This window comes from Grampus griseus (genome assembly GCF_964374135.1).
Source record: "Grampus griseus genome assembly, chromosome: 6".
Classification (NCBI taxonomy): domain Eukaryota; kingdom Metazoa; phylum Chordata; class Mammalia; order Artiodactyla; family Delphinidae; genus Grampus; species Grampus griseus.
This window is the reverse complement of record NC_139000.1, coordinates 102513206-102533212: the sequence shown is the minus strand read 5'-3', so window position 1 is coordinate 102533212 and position 20007 is coordinate 102513206. Positions and strand designations below refer to the sequence as shown.

The following is a 20007-nucleotide window of genomic DNA, read 5'->3' as shown; positions in this document are numbered from 1 at the left end:
GCAGAAGAAGAGAGACAAAAGTGATGGTTGGAATAGATTGTTTTTCATTTTCCATTTCAGAGACAATTTAATAACGATTTGGCTTTGACGCTTTTATTTGTTTTGCTTTCTCTTCTCAAGGGCCTATTGGACCCCTGTCTATTTTGCTTGCTCGTTAGCATCGTTTGTTTACATCTAAGAGGGAACCTAATCTTTGACTTGAGTAACATCAACCTCATTTTCTCCAGGAGACCGAGTTTCTTTCTTTCTTCTCCAGCTCTTCTACAAGAAATTGGCTGCATATCAATCTTTCCTTTTCTTGAAAAGTGTTTTCTTCCCCTTCTGGTTACTCAGTGGTGCTGAGCGGACCCGCTATTTGTTTATGCAAAGAGATGGTGGTGACGAGTGTATTTCCTGTATTGTGAAATCGGAACTCATCTGTACTCTTGTAACGAGATATCAATCTTTTGTGTAATGCCAGGTACTGCGCTTAATTGCCCTCTTGTAATGCGTTATCCCTGAGATGATAATTTGAGTTATTTCTTTGTTAACCTTTACACAGCCAATAACAAATTAAACATCATTATCTGAGTTTAAAATAGGCTGTAAATCTCGAAGCCCTGGTAATACTCAGACACTTACAACCAGGGAGTCATAAAATGACATTAAATGACACTCTGAAACACAACCCAGAAAGTACTATGAATAAATGGGAAGAAAGCAGAACGTCACCAAGAGGAGTTTATGTGGGATGATCCCTCTGTATTAGGATGCAGAAATTCTTCAAATTACGGCAATTATGCTCTGACGTGACCGATTAAAATATACTTTTTTTTTTTTTTTTTTTTTGCCGTACGCGGGACTCTCACTGTCATGGCCTCTCCCGTTGCGGAGCACAGGCTCCGGACGCGCAGGCTCAGCGGCCATGGCTCACGGGCCCAGCCGCTCCGCGGCATGTGGGATCTTCCCGGACCGGGATTCGAACCCGTGTCTCCTGCATCGGCAGGCGGACTCCCAACCACTGCGCCACCAGGGAAGCCCAAAATATACTTTCTTCGTCTTTCTTCATGTTGCCTATGTCTCCTTCAAGACTGGACAATTCCTTCTTCGTGTATTGCTTGAAACAGTGCAAGGAAGCTTGAGTTCTGCTTCTGCTGTGGACTCAGCCTCACTCACTTCCCTGAACCTCCCATTTGGTCCCTGAATCCTCTCTTTTTTCTGCTACTGTTTGACATTGGCAGTCATATCTCCCTCATGACACTGTGAGGCTCTGGCAAGTAGAATTAGGTCTCGCCTGATTTTGCATGGTAGGTGTCCTGTGGTCTTCCAGATGGAAGTTTCTAGCTTATGTCCAGTATTGCCAGTGATGGTGATGGAGGATGAGGAAGGTGAGGAAAGGATGGGGAAGACAGTATAAATACGTGTGCCCAGGGAGCTGCTTTTGGAACTGGTATTGCTGTTCTTCCTTTTAGATTTGTTTGTAAACTAGATCCATGGAATCACCGCACATTCAAACCGAAGCTTATATGTCAGCTGAGGGCCAGAGAGAGAGAAGCAGTCTTCTCCAAAATAGTTTTAAAACTGTGGTTAGTGGTAAAACAGGATTACCTCAAGCTTCTGTCCCCCAGTTTGAATGCTCTTTCTACTATGCTGTAGGTTTCATGGAGATGGTTACAATTGGTCTGTTAAATTAAAATAATTTTTTAAAAAGTTTATTGAGGGGCTTCCCTGGTGGCGCAGCGGTTGAGAGTCCGCCTGCTGATGCAGGGGACGCAGATTTGTGCCCCGGTCCGGGAGGATCCCACATGCCGCGGAGCGGCTGGGCCCATGAGCCATGGCCGCTGAGCCTGTGCGTCCGGAGCCTGTGCGCCGCAACGGGAGAGGCCACAGCAGTGAGAGGCCCGTGTACCGCAAAAAAAAAAAAAAAAGTTTATTGAAGTATAGTTGATTTACAATGTTGTGTTAACTTCTGCTGTATACCAAAGTGACTCAGTTATACATATATATATTCTTTTTCATATTCTTTTCCATTATGGTTTATCACAGGATATTGAATATAGTTCCCTATGCTATATGGTAGGACTTTGTTGTTTATCCATCTTATATATACTAGTTTGCATCTGCTTATCCCAAATTCCCAATCCTTCCCTCCTGCACCCTCCTTCCCTCTTGGCAACAACAAGTCTGTTCTCGATATCTGTGAGTCTGTTTCGTAGATAAGTTTGTGTCGTATTTTAGATTCCACATATAAGTGATATCATATGGTATTTATCTTTCTCTTTCTGGCTTACTTCGCTTAGTATCATAATCTCTAGGTCCATCCATGTTGCTGCAAATGGCATTATTTCATTTTTAAAAAAATGTCTGAGTAGTATTCCATTTATTTGTAAACAATACTATTCTTTTTAAAAATTTTATTTATTTATTTATTGGCTATGTTGGGTCTTAGTTGTGGCATGCGGGATCTTTCGTTGTGGTGCGTGGGCTTCTCTCTAGTTGTGGTGCACAGGCTCAGTAGTTGTGGCACGTGGGCTCAGTAGTTGCAGCATGCGGGCTTAGTTGCCTCTCAGCATGTGGGATCTTAGTTCCCCAACCAGGGATCAAACCCTTGTCCCCTGCATTGGAAGGCAGATTCTTAATCACTGGACCACCCAGGGAAGTCCCCTCCAGTTTAATATATGTACCACATCTTCTTTAGCCATTCATTGTCGTTGGACAGTTAGGTTGTTTCCATGTCTTGGCTTTTGTAAATAGTGCTGCTATGAACATAGGGGTGCATGTGTCTTTTCGAATTATAGTTTTGCCTACATATATGCCCAGGAGTGGGATTGCTGGATCATATGGCAACTCTATTTTTAGTTTTTTGAGGAAGCTCCATATTGTTTTCCATAATTGCTGCACCAATTTACATTCCCACCAACAGCATAAGAGGGTTCCCATTTTTCCACACCCCCTCCAACATTTATTATTTGTAGACTTTTTAATGATGGCCATTCTGACTGGTGTGAGGTGATGCCTCATTGTAGTTTTGATTTGTATTTCTCTAATCACTAGCTGTTGAGCATCTTTTCATGTGCCTCTTGGCCATCTGTATGTCTTCTTTGGAGAAATGTCTATTTCGGTCTTCTGCCCATTTTTTGATTGGGTTGTTTGTTTGTTCATTTTTGGCTGCATCGGGTCTTCTTTGCAGTGCGCGGGCTTTCTCTACTTGCAGTGAGCGGGGGCTACTCTTCATTGCAGTGCACGGGCTTCTCATTGTGGTGGCTTCTCTTGTTGTGGAGCACAGGCTCTAGGAGCATGGGCTTCAGGAGTTGCAGCACGTGGGCTCAGTAGTTGTGGCTCGCGGGATCTAGAGCGCAGGCTCAGTAGTTGTGGCGCACGGGCTTAGTTGCTCCGTGACATGAGGGATCTTCCTGGACTAGGGACTGAACCCGTGTCCCCTGCACTGGCAGGCGGATTCTTAACCACTGTGCCAGCAGGGAAGTCCCTGTTTTTTTGTTATTGAGTTGTATGAGCTCTTTGTATATTTTGGAAATTAACCCTTTTTTTGGGGGGGTGGGTACGTGGGCCTCTCACTGTTGTGGCCTCTCCCGTTGCCGAGCACAGGCTCCGGACGCGCAGGCTCAGCAACCATGGCTCACGGGCCCAGGCGCTCCGTGGCATGTGGGATCCTCCCAGACCGGGGCACGAACCCGTGACCCCTGCATCGGCAGGCGGACTCTCAACCACTGCGCCACCAGGGAAGCCGAATTAAGCCCTTTTTGGTCACATCATTTGCAAATATTTTCTCCTAGTCCATTAAATAATTTTTTAAACCACATGAAAAATGGTGATAATCAGAGAGAATGTAGCTGTGAGACCTGCTGATCTCAGAGGAATGAAACCACAGCATGAAATGGGATGTATTTTAGCATGGGATGGACAGGAGGGAGTGAGCTGTAGGTGCCCTCTCCAGGATCTCACGGAGACCCACCTCCACCCCCTCCATTGTGAACACAAAATCTTTGCTCACGTGATACCTTCTGAAAACAGTTTTATAACAATCATTGGTCAGTGTACCTTTTCGACTTCTTCTTGAAGAAGTTTTATCCTGAAATTCAGCATTTTCCTATAACTCGTGGATTTAGTCAACATTTTTCATACTCATTAACAAGTAGTTCTCATAGTATTCTACAGTTTTAAAAATCTCCACTTCATCTGTGTTTAAATCCCTGATCTTCCTTGTTTCTGATGAAGTAGGTGCATTTATGTCTCTTTGCCTCTCACTCCCTCACCCTCTCTTCCTATTCTCCTTGGCAGAAGTTCGTCTAAGTTATACTTAGATTATTTATTTAAATTTATTTGTCAGTTCTACTTGATTGGGTCTGCTTTTATCTCTGGTAAGTCCATCTTTTTCCTTTGTGGGGTTATTTAACTTTCAAGTTTCCTTGATTGAAATTTTAGCTTATTTATTTTTAGTTTTTCTTTTCTTTTTCACCAAAAAAAAAAAAAAAAAAAAGCATTTGGGGCCATGCATTTTTCTCTATGTACAGTTTTGGATGTGAGCTGCCATGCTTTCTTTTTTTCCCTTGTCATTCATTTATAAGTACTCAAACTGCATTTTTGATTTCTAAGTGAATTATTTTTGTTAACATCAAAGAGGTTACCTTGAATTATTGCATTTTGATTAGAGAATGTACTTTGGACCATTTCTACTTCTAGGGACCTAAAAAAAACTTTATTAATGTTATTCACATCTTCTCCAACCTTGTTTATTTTTTAGTCTATTTTATCTGCCGAAGAGTAAAAGGGCTATGTTAAAATCGCTAGCTATAATGATCATTCTGCAAAGTTATTCTTGGCATTCTAATATTTAAAGATTTATATATTTTGATATAGTGCATTGACATTCATGATTACTATGTATTATTATCAATATAAATGTTAACTTTTTATTATTATAAACATATGTTTTTATTCAGTTTAGAACGTTTTGCTTTTAACTTTACTTTGCCTACTGTTAATTTTGTGACCTCTCCCTTGTTTTTGCTTACCTTTGCCTCATAATCCTTTGCAAGTCCTTTTATTTCTCATCTTTGAGTGTTCTTTTTCTTAAACAGTTTTATTGAAGTAGAGTTGACATACTATAAAATTCTTCCATTTTCAGTGTTTAATTTATCATTTTAATAATGGAACATCAGAACATTCTTTTAAATAGCATGCAGCTGGATATATTTTTCATTCAATGTGAATATCTCATTCAGTCCCTTAAAAAATTTTTTTTAAGTTGAAGTATGTTTGATGTACAATATTATATAAGTTACAGGTGTACAACATAGTCATTCACAATTTTTAACTGTTATACTCCATTTATAGTTATTATAAAATATTGGCTATATTCCCTGTGTTATACAATATATCCTTGTAGCTTATTTTATACATAGTTTTTACCTCTTAATTACCTACCCCTATATTGCCCCTCCCCCCTTCCCTCTCCCCAGCGGTAACCACTAGTTTGTTCTCTGTATCTGTGAGTTTGTTTCTTTTTTTTATGTTCACTACTTTATTGTATTTGTAGATTCCACATATAAGTGATATATACAGTATTTGTCTTTCTCTATCTGGCTTATTTCACTTAGCATAGTAATACCCTCCAAGTCCATCCATGTTGTTGCAAATGGCAAAACATCATTCTTTTTTTTATGGCTGAGTAGTATTCCATTGTGTGTGTGTGTGTGTGTGTGTGTGTGTATAAAATACCACATCTTCTTTATCCATTCATCTGGATGAAGCCTTAGGTTGCTTCCATGTCTTGGCAATTGTAAATAATGCTGCCATGAACATTGGGGTGCATATATCTTTTCATTATTCAATACCCCTTTAATAGGAGAGTTTAAGTTATTTACATTTATTTTTTTTAATTAAAATTTTTTTTTATTTTATATTGGAGTATAGTTGATTAACAATGTTGTGTTAGTTTCAGGTGTAGCAAAGTGATTCAGTTACTGTTATAGCTGATAATTTTGGCCATAATCTGTCATCTTGTTCCTTTTCTATTTCCTTGCTCTTTCCTTTGTCTGTTCTCTTTTTGTACATAGAACTTGTTTTCTTTGCTTTTAATCTTGAATATTTCTGAATAAATGTATCTTTTAAAATTTTACTATTGGTTAAATTCTTTTCAAAAACCTTCTTAGCCTATATTTTTCTTACTATCAGCCATGAGTGAAATGCATCTTTCTATTTAATACAAGTAATTTAGCACAATTTTGCCTTTACATCATCCCTTTCATCCTCTTTCTCCTTATGCTATTTCTTAGTCTTTTAAAATGATAAATTTGGCTTTTATAACCAGATTAATGTAATTATATAAAAATTTTAAATTACATAGCTTCCCTTTGAATAACTATTTTTAGCACTTATATTTAAGTTTTGTAGCAATATTTGTATAGATTATTAGGCTCACCTCTATTTTAATTGATCTCAGCGTTTCCACTCATTCCTTCATATTATAATATCTACACTTTTGAACTTTTAATTTTGCTTCAGTTTTCAGAAGTTGGATTACGTCCTCAATAATCTTCTCATGAAGGGTGCATAGGTGCTATATGTTTTGACACTTTGCATATCTAAGAGTCTTTTTCTAAGGTTTTCACTTTTAAAATATTGGCTGTAAAACTCTTGGGCCATACCCTTTTCCACTTAAAACTACTTAGACATTGCTTAGTGATTCTAGCATTTAATGTTGAAATGGGAAAGTCGGGTAATGCCTTGATTTTCATTGATTATTCCTGGAACACATAATGAGCTTTCAAAATCTACATATATTTCTTCAACTCAGAAAAAACATTCCTCTATTATGTTTTTTAATGCTTCGTCCATTGCATTTCTTTGTCCTTTCCCTCTGTTTTCTGGGAGAGCACCTCAAGCTTGTGGTCCACATCGTGGTTTCAGTTTTCTCCTTGGCTGCTGTATGAAGAATGGACTGGAAGGCAGTTGGGGATGGAAGCAGTTGGGAGAGCAATTAATGTGGCTCTTCTGACTCAGATCACAGAGGTGGCAGTAGAGTTAGAAAGAAGCAAATGAATTTGAGATACATTTTAGAAGGAAATGTCCATGTTGTTGTCAGCTTTCTTTTGTTTTGTTGCCTCTCTGGCTCTTGTAGTAAGAAGATAGCAGAGATGACATAGGGATCTGTTAGCTGGAGGCCATTTGGAACCAGAGGTTGGCTCACAGACTCTTGATGTGCCTATGTGGCAAATTTATAGGGAAGAGGAGTCCTAATTGTTGAGCATCTATGAAAGCCTTTAAAATTTATATAGTAATGCCTTAATTGAGCCTCTTACCCTAGAGTGGTTGACAGTGCAGATGGAGACAATAAAACTAAGACGCTGGGTCATTCAATGACTTGCTTGAAGTCACCACTTTGCGGTCGAATCATGACCTCATGTTCTGTTTTTTAATGCCATGGACTTTCTACTTAGCTAGTATATTCATGGCCTTGGGGATCTGAAGAGACTCTGGAATTGTCACTGGGGTGGGGTGAGGGGCAGTGAGAGGTAGTGGGTCAACTCAGCACCCAGGACCTGGCCCCCATGCTGCCGCAATGACCAGAGCATCGCCCCTTTTGCCTATCATATTCTTGTAATTTATAAGCATGAAATTGTTATCTAGAGAAATTCTGTTGCTAAACAATCGAGTTTGGAAAGCATTTCAGGATACCCTGTCACCTCTAGTCTTTGGGCTTGATGGGTCAGTGACTTTAATACAAAAGATGCTCAAATCCTCTCCACACTCTTAATCTAGATTCTGACCAAGTGTATCCCCACATGGCAGTGGTACGGCAGCTATGAGACCGGTTGTACAAGTCACAGTTCAGCTTCACTGAGCTGGGTGGTTTGGAAAAGACCCGGGCTTCGTTTACCACCAGTCTGTACGCTGTCTTTCTCCATTCTTGCCTGTTTCTCTCACCTCATCTGCCCTTCGTTTCTTACTACATACGTGGCCCCCTTTCTTCTTATTTTTTTCTTCCCTTTCTTGTATATTTTCCTCCCATGATTTCTGTTGGTATTTTCTGGCATCCTCCAACTTGACTTCCTTCCACTTTTCCTTTCCCAGACTTCTCTTCATAACCTTCCTCTCCCATCCTTTTCTTTTCCAAGCCTTTCCTTCACTTTCCTTCCTAGTCTGTCTTTTCTCCCTGTCCTGCTATTTTCCATTTTATTATAAAAATATTAAAATACACAGTGTTGAAAGGATGTTACACTGATACCTCTATACTCACCATCCAGAGTTCATTATTATTATTATTATTATTATTATTATTATTATTATTTTTTGCGGTACGCGGGCCTCTCACTGCTGTGGCCTCTCCCGTTGCGGAAGCACAGGCTCCAGACGCGCAGGCTCAGCGGCCATGGCTCACGGGCCCAGCCGCTCAGCGGCATGTGGGATCTTCCCGGACCGGGGCACGAACCCGCGTCCCCTGCATCGGCAGGCGGACTCTCAACGACTGCGCCACCAGGGAAGCCCCAGAGTTCATTATTAAACATTTTGTAAAACTTGCCTTATCACATATTTGTTTATCTCTCTATCCATCCAGCAATCTGTATATTTTTGGATGATCTCAAAGTAAATTTGAGGTTATCAGTCAACAGTAGATTCTTTCCAAGTACTTCAATAAGCCTATCCCTAACTAGAATTCAGTATTTTTATACTGTTCCTGTTTTTCTCTTAAGGGAAAATGTACACAAAATAAACTCCACAAATCTTAAGTGTACCATTGGATGAGTTTTGACAGATGAGTACACCTGGGTAATCCAAAGCCCTCTTAAGACAGAGAACCTTCCAATCACCTCAGACGGTTCCTTGATGTCCCTTCTCAGTCAATTCTTGTTCCCACTCCTCCCTTGAGAGTCAGCTTCTGGTGCGATAATTTACCACTATGGGCGAGCCTATTCTAGAACTTCATACAAAAATGTACTGATTTCTGGAAGGCTTCTCTCACTCAGCAAAATATTTCTAAGATTTGTCCAGCTATCAATAGTTGTTCCTTCTTTATTGCCAAGTAGTAGTCCATTGTACGAAGACACCACTAGTCTGTTTTGCCCTTTTCCTCCTGATGGTCAGTGCTCACCATCATAAATAAAGCTGTTATGAATCCTCCCTTTTGTTTTTGCTGCCTTCCCGCCCGGTTACCTCCTCCCCCCTTTTGGGTTCCAGAGTACATTCAGGATGTGTGGGCACAATGGAGAGAATAATTCCTGTCTCATGGGGTTATGGGAGGACGAAGTGAGATAATGTGTAAAAATCTCTGAGATCTGTCCCAGGCACACCGTAGACACTCAGTAAGTGCTAGTTATGATTATACAGGGTAGCCACAAAGGCTTCTCTTTGAAAGACTTTTTACGATTCGATTTCTACATCATTTTCTAGCTCTACTACTTTGCCAACTTATGTCACCTCTATCTGCTTTCATTTATCTCTCTAACATCTTTCCCTTTCCCCATGAGTTACCTAAGGATAAAAATATAAACCTTCCCAGTATTATAGAAAGGGGATGATGAAGAAAAACGATGGCAAAAGAGTTTGCAGGAGAAATAGCGTCTACTTTTTTTTTTTTTTTTCTCTTCACACTACTCGAGTTTTGTAAGAAATTGCTCCGAGATCCTTGGATGAGGAAACCTTATTCAAAAGCCAAGAGCTACAGTTTGAGGGATATCCTTTTCCCAGACCCATTAGCTGCCATTCAGCTAGGACTTAGTTTCCACTGGAGCATAAAGAAGTTTATTTTACCGTTTTAATTTCGTGCTGCTTTATTCACCCTGTTTGTGCTAACCCAAATTTGGCAGCCACGCTGTACTCCAAGTGCTAATTTAAGTGACATATTTCCGTTCTGCCTGGGAAGAGTACACAGAAGAGCTGAAAGACGTGTGTTTATAATTATAAGATACCCAGTCGGCTCAAACAACATCTCATAGCATATGGGAACTATGTGGGCTAGTTAGCAGAAGTTTATGCTGAAGCCTGATGCTGTTTGGCTGAGTTTTGTAAACTCAGAGTTGTTAAGCTGTGTCTAATAAAACATGGGTTGAGTCAATTTAATATTTCCAGGCGAGTCTACTGATGTGGTAGAGACAGCCCTTTCCCTTTTCTTGGCTTAAAAATGCAGAATATTTGAATTCAGTTCTGGGGATGGCAGATCTTGTTGAGGTAAGAACGACTGGCTATTTTTTTCTGAGGACCTGGACAGGAGGGCTTGCCCCCGAGCTGACTGAATTGAGCTTTTTCTTTTTCATTACAGGTTGACATGGAGGAGGGTTCTCAGATTACTCTCAACGTCGTATACCTTAAGCTTTCTGTTTAAAACTGTATATGACCTTGTAAAGTTTCTACTTATAGACCTTTTTGTTATCAATCTCATAATGCATATTTATTTTATCTTTCCCTTGATTGTATTATTTTTTTCCCTTTAAAAAAAATTGCAGTATAGCTGATTTACAATGTGGTGTTAGTTTCTGGTGTACAGCAAAGTGATTCAATGCATATTTAAACAGGATCTTTTTTTTTTTTGCGGTACGCGGGCCTCTCACTGTTGCGGCCTCTCCCGTTGCGGAGCACAGGCTCCGGACGCGCAGGCTCAGCGGCCATGGCTCACGGGCCCAGACGCTCCGCGGCACGTGGGATCTTCCCGGACCGGGGCACGAACCCGTGTCCCCTGCATCGGCAGGCGGACTCTCCACCACTGTGCCACCAGGGAAGCCCTAAACAGGATCTTTTAACCTCAGAGGAAAGATGTGCTGTTGTAGGAATGGGTCTAATGATTATACATGTATAGATGTGTGTGTGTGTGTGAGTGTGAGTGTGGGGACACCCGGAGCACTGTGCTTTATGTACGCATGTGTATCAGGATACTTATTTCCACAATGTGACTGATTATGTAAAACTGGTTTGGGTGAGATGTTATGTATACCTACTGTGTGCAGAGGAATGGAGATCTTGCTTCTTGACCTTCCGCTTCCTTTTCTATCTGCATTGGGGGCTGGGAAGAGGAGATGACAGGAGAGAGTCCTCGGGGGCTAAATTCCCAGGCTAATCCTAATGCAGCTTCAGGCTCTAGCAGTTGACCCCTAGGCCAAGTGAACTGGCAGAGAGGGAAACCATTAACCCTCAGTGGAAGGCTTCCTGGAAAGTGCGCCCCAGCTGATCACGTGGACTTACTGGTAAGCACAGGAACTGGGCAACCCACGCGCCCTTTTATCCTGAAGCCAAGTCAACTGAGCTTGTGGAAAGGAGCCTCTCAGGCCCTTCTTCTCGTTATTTATATGGAACACACCTGGTCTTTCTGTTGCAGACTGGACCAGAAATACAGGGAGGGTTCTCTGCAAACACCTGCATTGTCATATGTCGGAATCACTTTTACTTCCAAGTGCCTCAGAGATGCGGGGCTGAGTGGCATAGTGCCTGTGCTCTCTGAAACCCCCTGGTCAGATGGATATTTCTTTAAAGAATCAGTTTCGTATGCCAAATAATGTGCTTTGCAAATCGCGTTGTTTTTTCATCTTCCTGAGTGGATCAGATGAGGTCTCGCTCTTCCACGAACTTGCTACAACATCGATATTTAGAACCCAGATTTGAATGTGCTGTGAGCCAAACGGGGCTCCTCATGTCACTTGGGAGGCAGTGAAATGTGCTTGAAGGTGGCGCTGGCCCAGGCGTGTTTTTAAAATTAATTTTTATTAGAGTATAGTTGCTTTACAATGTTGTGTTAGTTTCTGCCGTGTGGCAAAGTGAATCAGGTATACGTATATCCCCTCTTTTGTAGATTTCCTTCCCATTTAGGTCACCACAGAGCACTGAGTAGAGTTCCCTGTGCTGTACAGTAGGTTCTCATTAGTTATCTATTTTATACATAGTAGTGTATATATGTCAGTCCCAACCTCCCAGTTCATCCCACCCCCCTTCCCCCTTTGGTATCCATAAGTTTGTTCTCTACGTCTGTGTCTCTATTTCGGCTCTGCAAATAAGTTCATCTCTACCATTTTTCTAGATTGCATAGGCATCGTTTTCTCTGCCGACATCCCCAGCTGAGGGCAGCCCCTTCCTGCCACGCCACCACCCATACCTAACAAGTCACACTCCTTTGTTCCTATTCTGTCTGTAGAGCATCTTCACAGACATTATTTCTCTTACACCCGACGCCAGCCCCCTGGGGTGGCTGCCGTTATCACTATTCTATAGAAAACTGAGGCTCGAATTGGCTAAGGGATTTGCGTGATGTCATCAGAGATTCCCCAGCAAGTGACAGAGCATGGTTGTCTGCATCTAAGTCCAGTGTTGCTTTCTTTTCATCCCACCTGTCTCTCATAGTCGGGTCTCACCCGTTAATTTAATATAATTGGATCATATGATACTGTTATTTTAGTTTTCCTGGATTGGTCTTGCTTTGCAGAACCAGCGTGGTTTCTTGGAAAGAGCTGTGGATTTGGAGTTTGAAGAACTGAGTTGAAGTTCTTGCTTTTTCACTCTTTAGTTATGCGATTTGGGACAAATCAATTTTGAGTCTCCATTTCCTCATCTGCAAAATGGGGATGGTAGTAGATGTCGTGTGAGGCATGGGGGATGATGTTTGAGAAAGCGTTCTGTAAAACAGGGGCTATTTTGCAAAATACAAAATGTTATTATTCTAATTCTCTCTCCAACTAGATTGTACATTCCTTGCTGGACTATGTCACATTACTTTTCTATTTCTAGAACTTAGCGTAGTGCCAGCTACATAGAAGTTACTCAGTATATATAAGCTGATTGATTCATTGATTGAAAGCTGAGATCATGCTTTCCATTCTTTTGTTTCTTTTCCCCACTGCGTTATATGTCTCCATTCAAATGGCGACACCCAAGAGATAATTTTTGCCAGATTGAAAAATGTTTCTTAATCATATATATGTCAACATTCATGTGTGTGTACAGGGGCTTTTAAAATTCATTTACATGTGTGCATGTATGATCAGGTAGAATATGTCTGCACATGTGTGGGGAGTTCACCATTAGTGGCGGGGGAGCGGGGAGGTGGTCACTAACAGCTGATGCACAGAGGCTAATGGAGCTTTTGCAAGATCGAAGCTTGTCTGCTGGTCTCTGGTTGTTGAGGCTCTGAGGGCACCTCTTTGATGTGTCCAGGGCTCTCCGAGTGTGGCAAAGGCCCCAGGGTGGCAGTGTGTGTCCCCACCCCCTATTTTCCCACCTACCCACACGCCCAACCTTCCATCCAATGGCTGACGAAATGGATCTACAGACAAGAAGTACCAGGCTGGGAGGGGCAGGCAGTGCTAGGTAGTAGGAACAACCCTTGAACACGACTGAGTTGTTCATGGAATGTACCTGTGAAAGAAGTCAGTGAACTGTAAGGTTCCCTGTAGAGTGAAAACCCTAGTAAGTTGGTGTCCTCAAGAGATTTTTTTAATTATTATTTTTTGGGTATTACTATAACATATATTTAAGTGGTTGATGATGTGTCTGTAGACACCCAGCTACTACCTGGATCCAAAGTTAGTGCTTGGAACCCCCTGGGAGGAGGGGCTTCTAGGAGTGTAGCAGAAGCTTTCTGGAGGGGCATTAAATGGGTATGGGATTCTTGTGAAGTTTGGTTTAGGGAAGAGTCGTCTGATGTAGAAGCACTGAACTTAGGGGTCAGGAGATCTGGGCTTTGGTTTGGCTGTGTTATCTGGATAGAATTGAACCTTTGTGAGACTCCGTTGGCTCAGCTGAAGAACTGAAGCAATGATCCTCATACACGATAGTTGAATGGCTCAGACGGGACACCAGGCATAAAAGTTCTTAGAAAACTCTGAAGTGTAGTGCAAATAAAAGGTGGTTTGATTGTTGGTTTTTGAAGGCTTGAATGACCTGTGGAGACAGCTGTGGTGGAGTGATTAAGAGAAGGACTCTTGGGACTGAAAGTGGGATGAACTCCCAGCTTTACTAACTGCCGACTGTATGACCTTGGGCAAGCTACTGAACCTCTCCGTGCCTCAGTTTCCTCATCTGTAAAGTGGGGGCAAATAATACACACAGTTGAATACACAATTAAGGTCTCAATGTTTTATTTAATATAAAGGACTTATATATGAGGTACATATACATATCATCTTATATAATTTAGATTATTATCCAGTGAATGTGACCACATCATTGATTTCTCTCTCCTTGCCCCCTTCCCACCTCTTTAGCCTTCTCCTCTTCTACTTTAATGAGAAAGATGAAAATTATTATGGATTTTTAAAAATTTGGGGGTGAAGTCTAGAGCAGGGGTTTTTGGGTTGAGGGTCCAAGAGAAGGGCCACAGAGCTGGTGGGGGTGAGGACAGGATGGCCAGGCAAGGGCCTGGGCTCCCCATTCTGGCTTTGTCAGAGCCTTTATCCACATTGGGCTTCTCTGTAAAATTTTATTTGACAGAAGAGTTCAGCTGCTTGAAATAGTTTGAGACCCACTGGCTTAGAGTCAACACAGACTCAGCTCCTGTCTCAGGAACTTGCTCCATCCGTGTCTATTCCAGATCACGGAGCAGTGTTGGTGATGCTGATGAACCGCAAAGTCACGTGCCTGCCAAAACCAAAAACGCTAGCTTTCAAAAAATTTGTTTTTATTGATGTGCCCCCTTAAGAAAGTAGCCTACTGATCCTACTTAAAAGGATCAAACAGTAAAGGTTGAAATAAAAATTAACTCTCAGATAACCAGAAGACTGCCCCCTTAACTGAGATTTTCACACAGGTAAGCATCAAAGAATAGGTATTGAGAAATGACAAAGTTTGGCACCATGGGGGATGTGACAAAAAGGGAGGCGCTGTCCCTGTCTTTGGGGAGTTTAGAATCTAGTTAGGGTAATAATTTGGGGGCACTTAACACTGATTAACGAGTGATATGATTTCACATTCAACAGTGCTCGTTGAAGTACTGTAGCCCAGAGAAGAGCGAGGTCAGTGTAGACTGCAGTAATAGAGGAAGGCTTCACGAAGGAACTGGGAGTTGAAATACATGTGGGATTTAAATAGGTGGAGGGCATTGCAGGTGGGGGGCTGCAGAACGACCGAGGCAAAGGAGCTGGATCCAGCCTGGTACGTATGAGCTGGTACGTACCAAGAGGATGCTTGAAAGCTTCAGAGACAACTGCCACACTGAAACATAAGCTTCAGGAGGGCAAGAACCATGGTGTTTTACACTCCAGTCTGTGTACCCAGCAGCCAGTAGTTGCTTAGCAAATACATGTTGTATAAATGAATGCATATCTTAGGGCTAGGCAACATCACTGTTAAGCTCATGAAACTTTGCCAACACCTCACTTTGTTTTTCAATAGCGAGAGTCCCATGACTTCCTTTCCCCCTTAACTGCTCTCCCGCTGGACCAAGAATAGCCTTTCCGTGAATGTCAGGGACTTGAGAATGACCTTTAGTGTATACCTTTACAGAGGAGGAAACCAAAACCCAGAGAGGTTAAGTGACTTACCCAGGGTCACACAGCTAGTTAGTGGTAGCACTACAGCGTCATCTTCTGTTCAGAAATTTGGCTTCTCCAGTGAGTGCCTGGCTTTCTCCTTAGGGCCACGTTGACTCAGGAAACTTTTCCAGTCCCCTGGACCACGTATCCTGCCTTGCTCTCCAGGGGCCTACCTCCTGGGTTTACTGAGAGAGTAGGCTGAAATTTTATGTGTATATCATGCGTGAACAAATCTGCGGTGGCACCATATATCTTATATGCAGCCACTGGGTATTTCAGAGAAGATGGTGGCTAAATTCCCAGCCAATTTAAAGGGTACGTCTCATACAGTGGTGGCAGAAAAGAGGGGGCCTGCCACGTGGAGCCCCGGGGCATACCGAGAACTCATTGGCGGCCTGAATTGTACTGGTGAATTCCCATCTTGGTAACTTTCCTCTCCATGGCAGCCCATGCTTTGCTCAGTTCTGTTTTATCGCTTTTCAAATATCAAACAGTTCTCCCCCTTAAGAGCAGAATCGACTGTCCCTGAGATCTGAAGGCAGAAGAAAGATACCTTTTCCTTTGCTTATTGTAGAGGCGTGGGGTTTTTTTGTTTTGTTTTGTCTTGGCAGAAGTCTCTTTTTTTGAGATGTTTCTCAGTTTCAGGGAGTGGGTGGATAATCTTTGAGAACACCCAGGACGGGTAGCTACAGATCTGAGCTTTGCAGATCTCATTCTGTAAAAATCTGACGGCCTCTACCCAAAGAAAGAACCCTGGGCTGTTCCCAAAATCTAGGCATCAAGGAACACTGGGCAAATGTCATCGCCTGGAAACTGGGCGTGTGGGGTGCTGGGTGTTCTGAGGTGCTAGCAGGCTTGATGGAGCACATTGAGTTTTCCCAGGCTCTGTGCCTTGCTTGCTTGTAAATGTAAGCAAACCTGGATTTTGGAGTCTGTTTACATACGCTTTTAATTATATGGCTAATGCAACTGTGTGTGAATCTGACACTCAAATTTAGTCGGCCAAGACTGTTCCAGCGAAACAGACCCTTTTTTTTTTTTTTTTTTGCGCTGCTCTGTGAAATGCTCTAGCTGTTACAGTCTTCATAAATTTGAAGACCTAGCTCCTCCTCGATTTCACATTCCAGAAATATTTTTGGGGGGGATTCCAGTTTACATCCAAGTACCTACATAAACCCACAAAGTAAACCCACACCTTTTGGTTAGCCCCACACCTCTCCTTGACCCTGGTACCCATTACCACGAGCTCTCAGAGGAGAGAACCCAGCATACGGCAGCGTGGCAAACGTGGAGGGGAAAAGAAATCCACCATTGAAAAGAGTGCTTCGATTTTACTCTGTATTTTTAAAGCAATCATTGAGCAGTTATCCTAAGGTATCTTTTAAACAACACCCCACCGACGTGGAAGGATAAAGTTCACAAAGCAAAGTTTTTGGTTTTAAATTGACATTGATACCAAGGGGGGAAATCCTTTGTTATGTCTCCAGCCCTTGGGTCTCAGCTGATCCAGATGCACCAGTGGGCACACCCAGAGAGCTTTCATAATTCATAAACCCAGAGGCCCCTGATGAACGGGGACTACACACAGCCAAGAGCCGAGCATGGAGCTCGGGAAGCTGGGGCTGAGGGGGTGATCTTGGAGACTGGAACTTGGGAGTCCTGACGTCTCCTTGCTTCCAGCTACTTAGGTAGTGCTGGGAACCCAAAGCCCAGTCCCCGAAAGAGGTGCCGGTGAGCAGCCAGGGGAGTGAAAGACATCTTCCCATGGGGGGCAGCACTGAGCTTGGATCTGGGGACATGTGTTTGATCAGTTTTCTTTTCAGTTATAAAATGAAATAGCAAAGCAAAATAAAAGTCTGGAAAATAGAGGGAAAAAAAATCGCTCTAAGTCTCCGCACTTGAGCATAATGATTTTCACTCTTGTGTGTTCCCTTCAGTCTTCTTTATGGGTGTATTTTTATGCCTGTTAGAGTGCAAGTGATTTTGTATTCTGTTATTTCAACTTTCGCATTGAGTGAAAAGCATTTTCCAGGCTCTGATATATTCTTTGTGCTTTTTCTAATGAGTAGATACTCTTCCACTGAGCAGATGAATGTGACGTAATATACTTAACCATTTCAGTGTTATTTTTGAGATCTAGAAGTTCTAAATTTTTTACTTCCAAAAATGCTGGGATGAACATATTCGTGCCTGTAGAGAAGATGAGGGTGTGAGTCCTTGTTCTGCTACGTATTAGCTGGGTGATTTGTAGAGAGCCGTTGAACTACTTTGAGTCTCATTTTTTCACCATAGAATCAAGATTATTAGACCTATCTTACCTATAAATATAAACCTTATAAATAGAAATGTATAAATGTAACATATTAATAATATATAAATATAATATATGGACATATACCAATACATTTATATACAATGTTTATATACATTATAATAACATAATAATATGGTATAATATAAACACAAAAAATTAGGTGCGTATGTCACCCTTGTATGTTTCTGTTGAATTTAAGGACCTGTTCCATATTCTGAAAACTGAAATAAGTTAAACCAATGTTGACTAAAAAAAAAAAGGAACAGGGTCTTCCCTGGTGGCGCAGTGGTTGAGAATCTGCCTGCCAATGCAGGGGACACGGATTCGAGCCCTGGTCCGGGAGGATCCCACATGCCACGGAGCAACTGGGCCCGTGAGCCACAACTGCTCACAACTGCTGAGTCTGTGCATCTGGAGCCTGTGCTCCACAACAAGAGAGGCCGCGATAGTGAGAGGCCCGCACACCGCGATGAAGAGTGGCCCCCACTTGCCGCAACTAGAGAAAGCTCTCACATAGAAACGAAGACCCAACACAGTCAAAAATAAATATAAATAAATAAATACATTTAAAAACAAAACAAAACAAATCTAGAATTTGTAATTGGGCAACCTTCCCTTTAAAAAAAAAAAAAAGAAGAAGGAACAGAACACTTTTTCCCTCCATAGAGGTGGAGGTGAAAGGAGAGTGGCTGGTGAAATCTGACAGCACTAAGGGGTTACCATTCTCAAAAGGTTAGGAGCCACCGAACGGGCCTCTTGATGGTCTTGGAGGGCAGTGTAAACACAGATCAGCGAAATCCACACACAATCCCCCAGCCTCCTTCTAGGTGGCAGTTTCAGGCTCCTCCCCCACGGAGCCTGGCACTAAAACTCTTCTCCTGGCACTGATCTGAGTTTCACCTTGTACTTCTCATACCTACTTTTTGGTGGAGGGTCAGAGGCACTGCGGAAGGGGCCAGGAGTGAGAAGGATGGAGAGGATAAGGGTGAAGTTGTGGAGTCACCAGCTAACTGGGCGGGGGCTTTTGCTACGGAGTCCAGCTGAAGAGGGCTCAGGCTCGCAGCCGCCCAGCCCTTGTTCTGGGAACGGGGAGAAAGTACAGCTCAGTGTGGGTGTTCTGGGCAGTTTTCTCGCCACTTACCATTTAGCAGATGTCTGAAGGACTAGCTCATGGAGTTGGCAGTAGAGTTCAGAGAGTGTAGAGGATGAAGAAGGGCTTTAACTGTTTTTGAAGCATAAACGGGAACTTCAGCCCAGGTCTCTGAGAGCAGGAGCTAAAAATGCCCATCCGAATCCCAACTCTAATTGGGTCAGCTTGATATATTAATATGAGGGGCTGGAACTCCTGGGACCTCCCTCTGGGACCAGTGCAGCCAAGTGCTTTTTATTTATTTATTTTCCAAACTTAGTCCAGGAGCACCGTGAGACTACCTGAAAGTGTTCTGGTCCGTAGAAAACCGTATGAACCAATTGTGAGACTCCTAACTTGCATTTAGTTGCGAGATGATTTTGAACATCTAGATCCTTTGATTTAAGGAAAGGAGTACTGGGTACCTATTCTGTATACTGTGTATTGAATGGGTAACTGTGCACATTTTTAAACCAGGAGGATGCAGATAGGTGCTCTGTGGACACACTTGGTTGTGCTTTTCTCCCCACTTCCGTTGCCCTGTACATTTCATTTTGGAACCCAGACTCTTCGTTTTGCTTTGCAACAATCGACATGGATGACAGAGCATAGACTGGGCATCCGTGACGGTGTGAGGTGTGGGAGGGTGGCATGGGGGCTGGGAGCTCCTGCTGGCTAGGAGATAGAAATAGGGAGATGGCCAAATGCATGTGCAGAGGGAGTGGGGCAGGACAGCCGAGCACTGAGGCCACGTGTGTGGCTGCTCACAGGATGGTGGCAGCCGGAAGTGAGGGTCAGCAGTGGGTATGAGGCAGAAGGCTTGGGGGCATCATAGGGAGAGGGGAGGGCTTTGCCATGGGCAAGAGATGGAATGAGCAAGAAAGGCTCTTGGAGTTTCAGGCAGAAGATGAGCCATTCCGGGGGCTGGGAGCCCCAAAGAGTTGATATATAAATGAAGTTCTCCACTCTGGGACATTCTCCCACTTAGCTGGACAAATCCTCCCAAGGACAAATCGCAGTTAACAAGGGGGTCCACAGATCGTCCCCCACGCAATGCCGTGGTTGCAGTTTTCTTGTGGTCCCCAAGGCACCCTTCCTCCCACATCTTTCCTCCA

The 20007-nt window shown here is 42.7% G+C and overlaps 1 protein-coding gene across 1 annotated transcript in view; it reads left to right on the top strand.

Annotated features, from left to right (window-relative positions):
• Positions 1 to 20007, top strand: part of EBF2 (EBF transcription factor 2) — a 194293-nt gene that overhangs the window by 44653 nt on the left and 129633 nt on the right. The window lies entirely within an intron of this gene.